At 38.7% G+C, this 14,074-nt stretch overlaps 1 protein-coding gene and 1 long non-coding RNA gene across 2 annotated transcripts in view; one reads left to right on the top strand and one right to left on the bottom strand.

Annotated features, from left to right (window-relative positions):
• kcnab1a (potassium voltage-gated channel subfamily A regulatory beta subunit 1a) overlaps window positions 1-14,074 on the top strand; it is a 258,469-nt gene that overhangs the window by 28,323 nt on the left and 216,072 nt on the right. The window lies entirely within an intron of this gene.
• LOC136709239 (uncharacterized) lies at window positions 5,151-7,014 on the bottom strand. Its single transcript, XR_010804474.1, has 3 exons — window positions 6,832-7,014; window positions 5,722-5,793; window positions 5,151-5,405 (listed from the first exon to the last, which is right to left on the bottom strand). It is a non-coding gene; the product is annotated as an uncharacterized lncRNA (long non-coding RNA).

Raw genomic sequence — 14,074 nt, 5'->3', positions numbered from 1 at the left:
CATTGTAAGTCGCAGCCCAGTGAACACGACGAGTGCGGGTGAATATATTGAGCTCACTTGGAGTTTTTACTCAGTGCTAGCTCGGTACTAACTTTGGTGTAAGTGGAGTTTGCGGTGTTTTTATCTCACTTGGAGTTTTCACTCAGTGTCACGTTCCAGTGTCATAATCCTGAGCACGCATATACTAAGCATACTTGGAGTTCTTACTTGGTGTGCTGACGATTAATTTGCAGCAACAATCCACTCCCGTGAGCGTGTTTGCGCGAGTGAAGTCTGTATTATTTTTACTCCGGCAGGCGTGTGACTGTATCGCGGACCCATCGGGGTTTCCTCTCAGTACCACACTTTCAAGATGTTTTCTCAAAGCTGTTGTACACAGTGCTTCTCCATGCTAGAAGCGGATGATGGGCATGATTTGTGCCCCTCTTGTCTTGGGCTGGAGAACCTTCGGGAGGCCATAATTAACCCATGTATGAATTGTGCTATTATTCCACTCGACCGACGTCGCGAGCGACTTGCTATGCTAAGAGCAGGAAGTGAGGCTATGCTGCCAGGGCCACAGTGCACTGAAAAGAAGGCTGTCAAGCGACCTTCAGATGCACCGGATAGGTCTCAGAAAAGGAAGAAACGATCCCTGGCGTTGTCGGACTGCATGGACTCATTCTCTGAGGATTTAGCGCAGTTGAAATCGTTGTTTGTGGAGATAAGTGATAAGATTGGTGCTGGGAACAGTACATGTTCCAGGTCAGACCGCCCCATGGACTCGGGGAACTTATCAGGATGTATTGACGATGTGCTTTCGACTGTAGCTTCAAACTTGGATTTTTCTGAAGAGCTCCAACCGGTGAGCGGCTCTCCACTTGCCACCCCAGCTGCTCTGGGGTCTCCTCTTACCTCACACTCTGTAAATTCAGGGGCCAGTGCCCCTTCTGCCACCGCAACACCAGCAACTCAAATTCAAGGTTCTCTGAAGCTAGCGTTGGCTAAGCTGGGACTGGACGCTCCATCTTCAGTGGCCCCAAATACCAGCAGGTTCTTTATGCATGCAGCACCGATGGATGCGTTCTCAGTTCCTGCTGGGGAAGATTTTGCAGCTGAATTTGCAGCTGGCTTTCATGCTAGTAGCCAGAGAAATAGAGCAAGTGCAGCGGAGTTAGCACTGGCGTCCATGACAAATGCGGCTGCTCTTGGCATTGATCGCATGCCAGCAGTTGATTCTTCCATTGCTTTTAAGGTGGTGTCTCCAGATGAGGCACTTCGACTAAACCCACGCTGCCCCAGTTCAGAGTGTAGATGCTCGGATGAGATCCTCTCCAAAGCACATGATACTGCGACCAGAATGGCAAAGATGTGAATTCTCTTTCCCTTCTGTTGTTAGCTTTACATGCTTCAATTCAAGGCCTTGAGAATAATGGATCAATGGACAAACTGCTGAATGCAGCAATTCAGTAAGTTGGCTACCTGGCTCGGGGGCATGGGATGCTGGTGGGGACCCTGCTCCACGGGCGACGGCAAGTGTGGTTGGCGCAGTCTTCACTCTCTGACACTTGCAGGGCAACAATTAGGTCATTGCCTCTAGTCCCTGGCCATGTATTTGGTCCAGCAGTAAAAGTAGTTCTGGACCGCCATACTGCCCTCTCAGAAGCCTTCAAGTTGGAGGCTCCGAGGGGTTTTCACCGCTTTCGCCAAGTCAAAGCTCCCAGTCGTCTGACGCCGTCCCCAGCCATGCGTAGCACTGACTTCAAATGCCGATTTAAGGTCCAGGAGAAAAAACACCGCACCAATCTTCCTTCCCAGGGAGCTCGACCAGGGGCACAGCGCACCAGCTTCAAGGGAGCTGCCACCCTTGATCGCCGCTGACGGGTCTCGGCTGATGGTGGAACTGCAGAAGGCTCATCATATGGACCATGTCACAGACCCATGGGTCTTGCGAACCATGTCACTGGGCTACAGGCTGCAATTCCATCATCGGCCTCCACTCAGCTGCTCTCCGAAGGAGACTGTTGTTCTAGATATTGTTCAAGCCTCTATTCTCTTGAAGGAAGTTCATTCCCTCCTCATGAGAGGCGCAATAGAAGTTGTAGACCCTCGTGTTCATCCAGAGGGATTTTACTCGACATATTTTGTTGTTCCAAAAAAGGACGGAGGGTTTCGTCCAATTTTAGACCTTCGATCCGGGTTCCTGAGGCAGTTTGCTGTGAGTCACAGGTAAATATAGCTTCAGTGACATCACAGGCAAGGTCATGTTTGACTAATTTGGTATACATTCTCGGTCTAGAGCGCGCACGCGCGAGGAACATCCACTCAGTAAGTACCGCCCTGGCGGTCATCCACTACTCACATAACCACAGTTACATCCGTAACTAGCATTTTGAACTATGCATGACCATTATGAAATACATTGTGTGAGCTTAGTGAGTTTTAATAAAAGGAACAGGAGAGAAATACTTAAAGATTAGCAGCTTGCATTCCCTCAACACTGTGTTATGGTATTGTTTGCCAGCAATAGTCTGTCTCATCTTGTCCCACTTGAAACAATAATAACATTACATGTTTAAGTTATATTTTGGGGATATAATAACTTTAATGTAGTAGTTCAAGATGGATTTGAATATTATTTTATCTTCAATTCACTGAAGGAATGTCAACATGTCTTTTAAACAGATACATATTTATAAATCCATTCATCACTTAATGCACCACACACCACTTACCTGCAGAACTGTTGGACAGAATACATCTATTTCCTATTCCCCACCTCTAGGATGAGGAGTTGGGGCTGCATGTAAGCCTGATTTACAGGCCTTTTTTGAAGTAGGGAATGGGTAGAAGGAATTAGATGCAGAAAGGATCAATCAAGGTCTATAAAAGTGAAAAAAAAGCTACTCATTATACAACTAGTACATTAATACAAATAAAGAGCTATATTAATTACTCTCTGGTGAGTGGGGGACACTGTGGATCTGAGGAGCTAAACACTGCACTGGCAGCAGATGCTTCAAAGCCAGTGGTTCTCGGTGTGAGGATTCTCTGTGGTGAGACAACAGGGTGGGCAGATGAGATCCCAGACTGAGGGGATTCTGGGGTCCAGGGGACAGCCCAGCCCTGGGGGAGAAATGGTTCTCTATAGAACCCTAAATACTTGAAACCTTAGTAAGATTCAAGGTTTCTTAGTATCGTGAATGTGTTCTTCAAATTGATGGAGAATGTGCAATAGAGGGCTCTATATAGCAACATTTAGAAAAGGGTTGTATACGGCACAAAAAAGTGTTCTTCAATTATTATGATTTCAAACTTGTAACAATAAAGGCACCGTTTATGGTGCCATACAGAAGCGTTTTCTACAAGGTGCTATATAGAACCATCTATAGCACATTCTCTATCAATCTGAAGAACACTTTTATGATGCAAAGGAACCTTTAAGGATGCAAAGGTTTTTCAAGTGTTCTATATAGAACCATTTTCTTTACTAAAGAACCCTTGTAGAACCTTTTTTAAGTGTGAGATTAGGGCATAAACGTATAGCAGTTGTTTTCTCACAGATTTCCCACCTGCTCTAAATTGTTTAATTACAACATGACTCACCCAGAGGTTAAAAAAAAAAGTTCAAACAAAGGATGAAAAAGACTGAGTACAACTGGCACTTTAACTGTAGCATGTGTGTGTGTGTGTGTGTAAAAATATGTTATCATGTTGGTATATACTACAAATATATATATCAGAAGAGGCAATGTAGAATACTTTACAGAACTTCAGTGAATCAATGTTTCATCAGTAAGAGCTTCAGTTGCTGTTATAAAAACAACCCACCTCTGTACGACACAGAAATGCATGGTTTTCATGTGTAGCCCACTGCGCCACTGAGGAACACTGCTAAGTATCAATTTTTCTATAATAATAAATACACTGAAATATTTTTTTTGTTACAAAATATTCTGTCTTTTATCATAGTTATTTCTTTTATTTTATTTAAAAATATGCATTTATTTTTAATACAAGTAACGTTATTCTTTTTGCTGCTGATTCTATATGATTACAGTATGAGTAATTGTGATCACAACTCTCATATTTCCACATAAGTTTACAAAATGCGTGAGTTTTTGCAAGTTTCCCGCTGTGAAAGCCAGACCAAACACGTCTGGAACCATTGTAGTTTGGACTACGGTGGTTTAAACCAACATGATTCAAACTACTGTGGTACTAACAAAGTATGACGGTTTTGGGAAATGGTCGGACTTCAGATGTTGGTTAGTTTAACGATGCATCGTACACTGTAAAATCTAATTAGTTAACCTTACTTAAAAAAAAGCATGCAAACCGATTGCCTTAAAAAAACTAAGTAAATTGGAATAGGGACTTGTATCTTGTATTAACAAATGCTTATTTAGTATAGTTTACTTACACTTCGGTTTAATTAACTTAAAAAAAACTGTATATACTACTTGTACTTCAGATTTAGTATAGCCTACTCAGAATTACTATTTCAAACAGCTAAATAACTTCAATTAAAATGTACTATGTGTATATTCAAAATAACTCATTAATCAAAGTTGGGCTAACTACAGTGACATTTTCTGCAACTTAGAATTTGTCAGTTGTGTTTACTTGAACAGCAATCTGAATTACTTATTAAAACTATGCAAACCGATTGCCTTAAAAAGACCAAGTAAGTATTACTTGTGTAACTTAAGTACTTTACACATACATAAAACATGAATGAAAAGCAGATTCCGTACACTTTAAAATAAGCCCATTTACACAATAAATCAAGGTACTGAGATTTTAAAGTTCAATTATACATGTTTTTATTTGTTTTTGGTTTTTTTTAGAATAAGAACAAAGGCTTAAAATAGGATTGGCATTGTTTTACAAGATGACAAGATGTGTACATACATGCCAGCAATTCAATAAATAAAATAAAACTACAAAATTAACATATACAGGTATAAACATAAATTGCTGGTAAACCCAGGGCTGTTTATTTGAAAGGAAAGCCTTAATTTAGTTTAAACATTAGAAACGACATTAGAAAAAAAAGAATCCACTTAAGTGAGCTGTCCTAGACTCACTTGATTAGCCATTTAACTCAAGAGGAGATTTTTAAGAGTTTGCAGCTTAGGTGGAAGTTTGTTCTCTCCCAAGCCAAGCATCACTCTTTGAATGAAATTGAACGTGTTTTTCATGGCTTTAGGGTAATCTAAGTGCAAAGCATATGCCAACCCAAACAAGAGGCACATGGCTTGAGGCAGATTCTGTAAATTGTCCATTACAATATCTCCCTCAACAATGATGGCAGTAGACACTGAGTCAAGGTGGAGATGATTTGGAGAGGGAGGCATATCTTCACTGATGACAGTCAGCACCCCAACAGACACTTGTGCCCAGGCCTCATCACTGTCAGAATCCTGTATAAAAAAACAAACAAAAAATAACATTACATCAGGGAAATGTTGATAGGCATAGCCATTTCTCAAAATATAAACTGCCCTGCCTATACAGCCTTCCAGCCTTTCCCATGAAGTTGTCATAAGCAACAAAAAACAAATGTGAGGAAAGTATACCTGGTCATTTGTTTATTAAAGAAATTGATCCAATATATATTTAACATAAAGTGGCAACTGTATTTGAGCATTTATTTTCAGTGGTATGGCCCCCTTGTGCAAATCTGATGGTAGTTTAGGTGAAATTTTTGTCCGGAAATTCTAAAAGGTTCAATCTTACCTTCAGTGTGATATGGCCAACTTCAAACCAGCTTTTCAGTGAATAGCTCACCAACAACTGCCACATCCACTTCTGAGAAGGACAGAAAATGTTTTGGTTAAAACACACCACTTGTAGTGTTGTAATTTGTAGATTAGTAGAAATTTGTAGAAACATTCCTTGATATGTGCATGTTTTAAAAGTGCTAGTGAAAAATAAATGTTTTGATATGAATGTATATTTTTTAAAATATCTATTCAAGGTCATAAAAAAATTTAAAGTAGCATTTCACTTGTTTCACCAGTACACAAAAGTAACAGTTCAGGGAAAAAAGCAACATAAAAGTTAAAAATTAAATTTTTTATTTACATTTCAGATGCTAATTACGACCTTGCGATGCAGAAGTGCGGCTAACCAGTTTTAAGGTGGAACCCCCGTACAGTGACTATTCGGGACGAATACACGTTGCGTTGTGAATAACTCTGAATACGTTGTGAAAAAACATTGCACCTCCCCATGGAAATCTCATTGAGCTTAAGCCTTACAGGTCTTCTCAGACTATTTCCCTTAACATATCTATAAGACCTGCTGTTGAAACTAAATTTAATACTGAAACTAAAATGTTTTTCATAGCTAAACGTACTCTAATCAGTGGCGGACGGCGGCGGGTAAACAAGTTATAGGCGGCTAACGTTTAGTGAATTTACTATCACTAAGTCGCATATGTGACAGCTTAAATGGTTTCGCTTTATGATGTACAATATTCAGTTGTTTACTAAAATATAGTAGATCTTATGTGAATAAGCGGATGCTGGACTCTAGTCTGTAAAGAATTTTAAAACAGTTAAAAAAAATGACCAACTTCTGGGGGAAGTTTTCCTTTAAATTTGGCTAAATTTATTCTCCGAGTAGACTTCAGCATCTTCTTATTCACATAAGATCTACTATACTTAACTTTAAAATGTGTATTTTCCGTTTTATATACTAAAGTGCGACGATATGCTAGCTAACACATCCACGACTAGCTAGATAGAGCTATGGGAGTATTCAGAAATAAAGTCACACAATTTTATTTCGTTAAATAAATGAAAATAAAATACATTTAAATTCGTTGCTTGCTTGACAACTTACCTTACTTCAAAAGACAAAAGCAGGCTCCACCGAAGTCATCCACCGGCCATTAAACCAGTTCTGGGCGGGAGACTGAACGTTGAGTCCTGCGCATGCTCACATCGCAGACTTTATTACTACTTGATTGTTTTAAGCTGTCTGCACTCAAGACAATAAGTTAATTGTTTTTTTGTCTCTACAATTAACGGTAACTTACAAAAAACTAGTAAGAAGTGCATTATCTTCATAACCACTAAAGTTAACTAATTAATTTAAGTCATCACGGCTATTACATTTTACAGTGTACCACGTTAGTTCAATGCTAGCTCTGTCGTAGTACGGGAAATGCACCTCCTGGTCAAATGTGACAACACCATTCTGCAGATGTCTGGATCATAACATGCCACACTGTCCAGACATTTGGGATTTTCCTTCCATCTTCAATATACATCTTCTGAACCTTCAGAAAGGTTTGAGAAATAGGCTTTTAATGTCACTGGTTCAACACCTGTGACCAGCAGGAAGATTGGGGTGGGGGAGTGAAGGCTTAGTATTGTCTCCTTCCACAACGTTCATGGCTAAAGTGTCTTTAAGCAAGATTTGACTGCCTGCTGCTCTTGGTGTGTGTGTTCTCACTGCTCCTGATCACTACTGTGTGCATATGTGCATGTGTGTGTCTGTGCTCACTGCTACTGAATGGGATTAATTTGATATGTAATATGAGTTTACATTTCAGTGTACTGCTGTGCCACGATGATTTAAAGAAGCATATTTAAAGAGAATATATAATGTTCTTTTAATTTTTTTTAAATAAATTATCAAGTTTTTACAGTCATTTACAAAGGTTAAAGAATGAATGAATGATGTCTGCATCTTTTGTTATAGGTAAGATAATATAGGCAACATACTATAGATTAGCCATTGTCATGGCAACATGAATTACGGCCTTGAAGTAATGAAGCATGTGGTGATGAGGAACGTGTCCACCTATGTGTGTGTGGGGGTGGGATAGGGCTAGAGAGGTGTGAGTATGTTTGTGAGTGTGTAGTCCTCTGAGATGAGAATGAAAGGCTATTTCAAATAGTACCTATACCATTCATATGTAGTGTCATAACCATACATTTGGTAGTAATTAAATTTATATTTAGCAATTTAGGCTTAGACAGGGAGGCCATCATGTTGGGCGACACTAAACATAATTTAGCGGAATTAGCTATAATGAAGTATTATTAATATATTATTATGCTTACTGATCTGCTGAAGGGTTCTTGGCTCCAAAACTGAATCTGACCAGAAAGTGAAAATTCCATACAAAAATAGTGCACACACAAATAAATAACCAAGGATTGTTTTTATAAACACAACTGGTTTATTTTCTCAGAGGGCGGAGGTTTCTTTCATGCTCAGGTTGTGGCATAGGGCATCTGGATTTAAACAATAGCATCCTAATTTTTGCTAAGAGGAATAACACTTAGGCTGGAAATTCTATTGCTTTGAAGCAATGGCTTTAAACTTATTTGAATTAGAGTCACCTTAGGGGCTTGGGAGCAGCGATCACAGAGAACATCAAGGTTTGGGTTAAGTGAAGCTAATTTAACCTTTGTCCAGTACACTCTGTAAACCACTTTTAACTGAATAAGTTTAGGTCTGGCACAAACTGAAGAAGTATGTATGCGATGAATAACCCGGTTCCAAACATCTTGTTCAATAGTGAGCTGTAAATCCTCTTCCCATTGCTGCTTAAGGACTATGGTCTGGGTGGGTACTAAAGAAAGAATGAAGTTATATAATTTAGAATTATTACCTCTAGAATCAGCATTCATTTCTAAAAAAAATCATCCAAAGGTGATTTTGAGGGAGTATTAGGGAATCCGATAAATGCATTTCTAATGAAATTTCGAATTCGTAAAAATCTAAAGAAGTGAGTTTTAAGAGAAACAAGTTTGGTACCAAGCTGTGTAAAAGTATAAAAAATGTGATCTACATAAAGATCCTTAATCCTCTTAATACCAATCCTATGCCATCCAAGAAATGCAAAATCCATCAGCGAAGGAGAAAATAAAGGATTGGCAGTGAAGGCATTTTTTTTATAGATGGAGATTGAAGACAGAAAAGAAGCCTAAATTGGTGCCAAATACATACTGAAGCATTTAAAATATGGTTGTATAAGGAATAAGGAATAGATAGAGTTTGAAGCCAGTGGAGCACATAGTACTGCCATCAACGAAACAGGTCTGGCAGCATCAAATTCCACTGCTGTCCATGCTGGCACACAATCACAAAGCCGGTAATGACCTTGGCACCAAAATAACATACTCTGAATATTTGCTGTCCAGTAATAGAACAAAACATTTGGAGAGGCCAAACCTCCCAATCTTTTAGGGCTTTGAAAAAGCGCTTTACCAATTTTGGGGGGTTTATATATATATATATATATATATATATATATATATATATATATATATATATATATATATATATATATATATATATATATTATAGATTCCAAAAGTCGTAAATATATTGGTCAAGTGTTTTGAACAATGATTTGGGTAAAAACAAAGGGATAGATTGGAAAAGATTTAAAAATCTGGGCAGTACATTCACATTCAAGATGCCTGGTAAGCACTTTTGACAGAATCTTAACATCTACATTAAGCAGACTGATGGGGGATATGTTCCGAAGGGTCTTCTTTCTTCAATATCAATTGCTTGTTGCAGGGTGGCAGGAAGAGCACCTCGCTCCAAGGAGTCATTGATTATGGCCAACAATGAAGGAATGATTTCTTTTGAAAATTTATTTAAAAATTCAGTGGGAAAGCCATCAGGCCTAGAAGTCTTACAATTCTGCATTGCTTGAATGTTTGAGCTAACTTCCTCCTCAGATATTGGAGAATCCAATTCAGACTTAGCGAGAGTACTACTTGTGTGTATAGGGAGGTTGTCAAAAATGACTCCATTTGCTGAATATCAGGAGCAAAATCGGATTTGTACATTGATGAATAGAAATCCTTGAAGCAGTTTTTAATTTTTAAAGGATCTGTGGTAATAGTGCCATTTTGAAGTCGAATTTGTGATATAAAATTTCAGGCAGATTGTTGTTTATGCTGGAAAGCCAAGACTTTACTGAGTTTATCACCATGATCAAAAAAGCATTGCAGAGAAAGTAAAAGTGTTTGCTCCACATGGTGAGTAGTTAGTACATTAAAAAGGCCTTTTCTTGAGCAAACTCAAATCTGGTGAATGGGCACTAAGATTGTCAATTTGCTTAATTTCATTTTACACAATTCTTAACCAAATGGAACACATAATGTCTATCAAATAACAGATGTTGTGACTCATAATTAAAAGCTAGTTTAAAAATCATATCATTATAGTTCCCTTTTGATTATCCAACTAGAATTATTTTTACAACATTGAAACTTGTTAAACATAGAGATCAGATCAATTCATTCATGGGAATTAAGGAAAGTTTCACTCTTTGTGTAGCAGAGGAAAGAAAGGTTGATCAATGATGATGTCTCTCTTTCTCTCTGCATTCCTCTCTGCATTGGATGCAGATCTGGTCATAAATATTTTTAAACCTCAATTTTATGATTCCTTGTCCTGACTCCCAGACACCAAACTGGGGGTTGAAATAGCATTGAAAATCCAATTCTACACACACAAGTATACAAAAATATCATGTGCTCACAGTTTTGCTTTAGTTGAAGAGGAAATCTACACACATCTACACACTCGTATAAAACATGCACAAAAGTTGCACATTCGCAAACCCATATGTGAATCTGTGCAATGTGAGTTACACACGCGTATATTTTAGGGGGGATATTTGTCTTGATTACACAGTATTATTACGATTACAATATAATGTATGCAATTACATTGTATAAAAAAAAAAAAATATATATATATATATATATGCATTTTGCAGAGAGAAATTTTATTCCTTAGCAAACATAACTTAATACTTGGTGGCAAAACCCTTGTTGGCAAGCACAGCAGTCAGATGTTTTTTGTAGTTGATGATGAGGTTTGCGCACATGTCAGGAGGATTTTTGGTCCACTCCTTTTTGCAAATCATCTTTAAATCATTAAGATTTTGAGGCTGTCACTTGGCAACTCGGACCTTCAGCTCTCTCCATAAGTTTTCTATGGGATTAAGGTCTGGAGACTGGCTAGGCCACTCCATGTTCTTAATGTTCTTCTTTTTGAGCCACTCATTTGTTGCCTTGGCTGTATGTTGTGGGTCATTGTCGTCCTGGAAGACCCAGCCGTGACCCATTTTTAATGTCCTGGCAGAGGGAAGGAGTTTGTCACTCAGGATTTTATGGCTCCATCCAGGAGGCCCTGCAACGACATCCATGGAGGCTGGGGTTCCTGCATTGACTTTCACAGAGGCAGGGGGCCCTGCATTGACATCCACAGAGGCAGGGGCTTGGGCTGCACGAAAGGCATGTGTTGCTTGAGGAGCAGGCACTGAAGCTGTTGAGGGTTCGGAAGGTCCAATAAGCGCATTCATGAGGAAATCCCATAAGTCCCTTGACCAAGGATCCTCATAAAGTGTGTCCCTGTTAGCCTTACTTCCTCTGTCCTGAGGCTTGAGACTAACAGCTCCAACCCTCAACGTCCCACCAAAATTTTCCCCGGACTTGAAGGGGTAATTCTCCAGTGAAGGGGAGGCTCCAGCATGCTGCTAGCGGTGGCTCCTTTGTTTACAATGTGTGGAGGACACTATTGCCTTCAAAACATACCTGAGGTGTGCCCGGATCTGAACGGAATGAAGTGCTACGAATAGTACACCCAGCAAACGTATTCCTCGCTATGTCCATAATTGAAGGTCTGGTTTTCTGTCACGGTTGAGCAGGAAAAGATGATAAGATGGATGTACACACAAGGAATTTATTGACAAAATGAAAAAAAGCCGACAATAAACTAATGATAGACGATGACTTGATTAAATATGACAGGGCTGAACAAAGGACAACTGAGAACTGGAGGTAAAGCGTGCAAGACACAGACAGAGAAACATATCTGGACACAAACTCATACACACAAAAGGGCGCACTATAAAAAATAAAGGGGTATAAATGCACAGGACAAACGAGGAACACCTGTAAACACAAATGAGTCTGAGGCTGGACTAAGGCACGGCTAGGGAGGAGAAAAGAAAAAAAAACAGTCATGTGCTAAATGAGCACATGTTGGGGAATCAGACATATGACAGTATAGAACAGGGCAAGACAGGTTTCCTCAAGCCAGTATTTCATGCATACCACACTTTACATGTATTTGTCTCCATCCCAAAAATACAATGAATTACTAGCATTGGAACTTGAGTTGAGTAATGTGATTAAATTATTTATTTAATTTGACATTGCTATTGTAAATATACTTCCACTTTGTTCATCTTACATTGATTCTGTAATTTTACATCCATTATCCATTATTAAAAGCTTTAATCTTAATGCAAAATTACTTGTAATGTAAAATGCAATTACTCTAATCACAGCAAAATTGTGCAATTAATTAGTTATATGTGGTCAATTTCTAAAATGAATTAATAAGGAATTTCTTTTGCTGCAGTAACCAGTTCTACTCTAATAAGAAAGTCTTACACACTACATGTTGGTATATTTCAGTGAGTATATGATGGCATTCAGCCAAAAGAGCATACCTAAAGTCAGGAATTGATGTTGTGTTTTAATGCTGGATAATAAACACCAGTCAAACTCATCCCAGTTGTTTCACAGAGGGTTTCTACACTACAAAGAATGCAGTTTCACTATTCCACAGCCTGATGGTAGGGTTTATTAGTGAGAACTGAAATACTGTTATATTGTTTGCTCTGCTCTGATGGAGCTGATGGGTTTTTTTGTGTTTGTCACTTTATCTCTGTGTTTTTCCTGCTGTATTGAGTTGTCTGTTTAATTATTTAACATTTATCTAAACATCCCTTCTCTCTCTCCATCTCCCTCTCAATTGCTAGCTAGCTTTGTCTCTCTCTCCACCTCCTTGCCTTCACACTTTGTTCTCTGCATCTATTTGTAACATAGCAGTGCAGTGGCTCTGACATACATGTAATTACCATGACAAGGGGCTTTCTCAGAGACATGTGGACTGTAATTGCGCTCTGGGGCATCCATGCCGGACAGCTTCCTCACAGGATATCTCAAACCCCTTTTTTTTTGTGTGTGATTTTTTCAGAAAGGTGACATGGTTTAAAACTTGCATTATTTTGCATAGAATTGCCTACTTTCACTTAAGTCATATCCGTTATAGCCTGTAACTGATGGATATTGAGATGAAATAACGCACATTCAAAGCTAACTTTGTCCCTGTAACATAAAGAATGCTCAATTAGCATAAATGTTTCTGTGCTAATTTGCTTACAAACATGCATTAATTATGAAATATTCATGCTAAGAAACACAATCTGTAATGAGCATTTTGGTTAAATAATTCCTTACCTTTGTATTGTAGAGGTTTCTGAGCCACTGCATTTACACAAGATCATATATAAACCTAAAATAAATAGTTCTCCATTTCCCAGTATACAGCCACTAGGCCACCATGCATTCTGTATTATCTTCCTCCAGAGAAATGCAAGATGCTGAAGCTGGAGGAAACAGAACTGTGTTCCTTGTCTCTGTTGGCTATAATGAACTGTGTGAGAGACCTTATTGCCCCTGTGCCAGAGGGGTATTAATAATGAATGATTACATACCCCATGTTATTGCTGTTAGTGCTGATCAAATCACTGCAGTAATCATGAATCTGAAACTACTAGTACATAATGCAGGAGGTTTTGGGAATGATTTCTGTGTCCATCATGTCACTAAACAAATGGTTTGTGTCATCAACACCTCAGGCTATAATCTACACTTTACATAATGGATGGTGACAAGAAAATGATAAAGGTGATGTAGAGAAGCACAGCCAGGCATATGCTATTGTTCATGGATTTGGAATCAATTGCTTTTTTATAGTTTTAACATAAGAACAGTCTGTTTTGGGATATTGGTATAAAATTAATAATATGGTTGTAATGTACAGTTATAATTACTGTTTGCAACATAAATATTATAAATCATTCATTCATTCATTGGCTGTAACTGCTTATCCAATTCAGGGTTGTGGCAGGTCCGGAGCCTACCCAGAATCACTGAGCACAAGGTGGGAGCCAGTCCTTCACAGTGTGACACACACCCACACATTCACACACTCCTAAAGACGTGTATTTTTGGACCTTGGGAGGAAACGC

This window comes from Hoplias malabaricus, chromosome 11, assembly GCF_029633855.1.
Source record: "Hoplias malabaricus isolate fHopMal1 chromosome 11, fHopMal1.hap1, whole genome shotgun sequence".
In the NCBI taxonomy this organism is placed as follows: Eukaryota; Metazoa; Chordata; class Actinopteri; order Characiformes; family Erythrinidae; genus Hoplias; species Hoplias malabaricus.
The sequence above is the reverse complement of the archived record's forward strand: the minus strand, read 5'-3'. Positions and strand labels throughout refer to the sequence as shown.